Source organism: Pseudophryne corroboree, chromosome 1 (assembly GCF_028390025.1).
Source record: "Pseudophryne corroboree isolate aPseCor3 chromosome 1, aPseCor3.hap2, whole genome shotgun sequence".
Lineage (NCBI taxonomy): Eukaryota > Metazoa > Chordata > Amphibia > Anura > Myobatrachidae > Pseudophryne > Pseudophryne corroboree.
Window position 1 is genome coordinate 1,237,102,121 of NC_086444.1, and position 1,600 is coordinate 1,237,103,720.

Consider the following 1,600-nt stretch of genomic DNA (forward strand, 5'->3'; position numbering starts at 1 on the left):
ATCCTGTGAGCGCACTAGCAGCCAATGTAATATGATCGCATTGGATGCAAATGACTCTGCATGATTGATAGGCAGAGACATTCCTGGGGTGGGTGGGGGGTGGCAACAGAGCATTTACAGGGTGGCATCAGGGAAAAGCCGACAAGTCGGCAGCATTTTCAGGACTGCTGTGTGTCATCACACATGGCTGCTCTGATTTAAAAAATAGCGGATGGACTTCTATGGATGCAGCTCGGCTGTGTCGGCAGGAAGCAACCACAGCTTCTGTGACTGCACTGTAATTGCGCCACGATCCCAATTACAGCGTGATCACAGTGGGCGGGCGGTGGGTAACATACTGGGGGGCCTTGCCCTGTGATTGCAAGGATTGCAGGTTATGTTATAAAGCAGACTCTGCAATCCATACTGAATAGAGTCCCTTGTTTGAGCAATAAAATAATGCAGAATTGGACTGTGACCAATCTGCTTTTTGTGGTACAGAAAACACCAATATTTTCTGATTAAAATGCAGTAATAAAACAGAAGGTGGAAATAAACAATATGTCACAGTATTAGCCCAAGGATTTTTTGATCACTGTAATATCTCAGCCTTACTCATATGGCAGAATGAGGCAGAATTTAACATTATCTGTGTATCCTGCCTCCAAAACATATCACAGTGTCTAAGAGCATTGTTCAGTTTGAAGAGCAGATCTGTTGTTGTGCAATGTTTTGTTTGAACTGTGTGGTTACTGATATAATTCAGAGATAATTATATAGAGAATATAAGGAAAATCTGGAAGTCTCTCAAATAATATGTGGACCTTTTACCTATGCTTTTCAGATCATTAGGGTTACTGCACCTGGTATTCCCAGGGAGTCTCCCACCCAGGTACTGACCAGGCCTACCACTGATTTTCTTTCAAGATCAGATGAGATTGGGTGTATCCCGTGGAGCATGGCAGTAATCTGCTGAATGAGAGAGTGCCCATTCCAGTAGATGAGAGACACAGGGGCGTACCTCTGCTTTCCAAACTTAGGACCTTACTTAGTGAAGATTGCAAATTCTGCTTTTTAGCAGAATTTGCAATCCTTTGACTCACATGCTGGAGCTGCCAATCGCAGGGCAAGGCCACCCAGCATGCTAACCGCTGCCCAATCTGCAATCACACACTAATTGCAACCTTGCCACAATTATTTGCGCAATCGCAGAAAGTAGGGAAGCCTCCTGCTGGCACAGCTTGGCTGAGATGGCAGGAGGGTCACTATCATCTTTTTTAACAGAGTGGCTGCGTGTGACATCACGCAGTCATCCTGATAACGCTCACACTATACCCCTTTTCACGCTACCATGTCTCCGTTTCCATGCCGCCACCCCACAATGGTCCATCTCTGCCTGAAATGTAGCGTTGACACCCCGCAACTACCTCTGCCTTTCAATCAGGCAGAGGCATTTTGCAAATACTGCTGGTCACCCGATGTCAATGCAGGCACATGAGAAGGATGGGTCCTGAGCATGTGCTCACGGGGTGAATGCCAAAATTCTGATTGTATCACGATTTGCGATCCAACCTGAATTGGCCCCTTAGTGTGCAGGTGTGTCATTGCAGAGATTTAGCAC

The 1,600-nt window shown here is 46.1% G+C and overlaps 1 pseudogene; it reads right to left on the minus strand.

The window, feature by feature from the left end:
- Positions 1-830: 830 nt before the first annotated feature.
- LOC134937175 (5S ribosomal RNA) lies at positions 831-949 on the minus strand (annotated as a pseudogene).
- Positions 950-1,600: the final 651 nt, after the last annotated feature.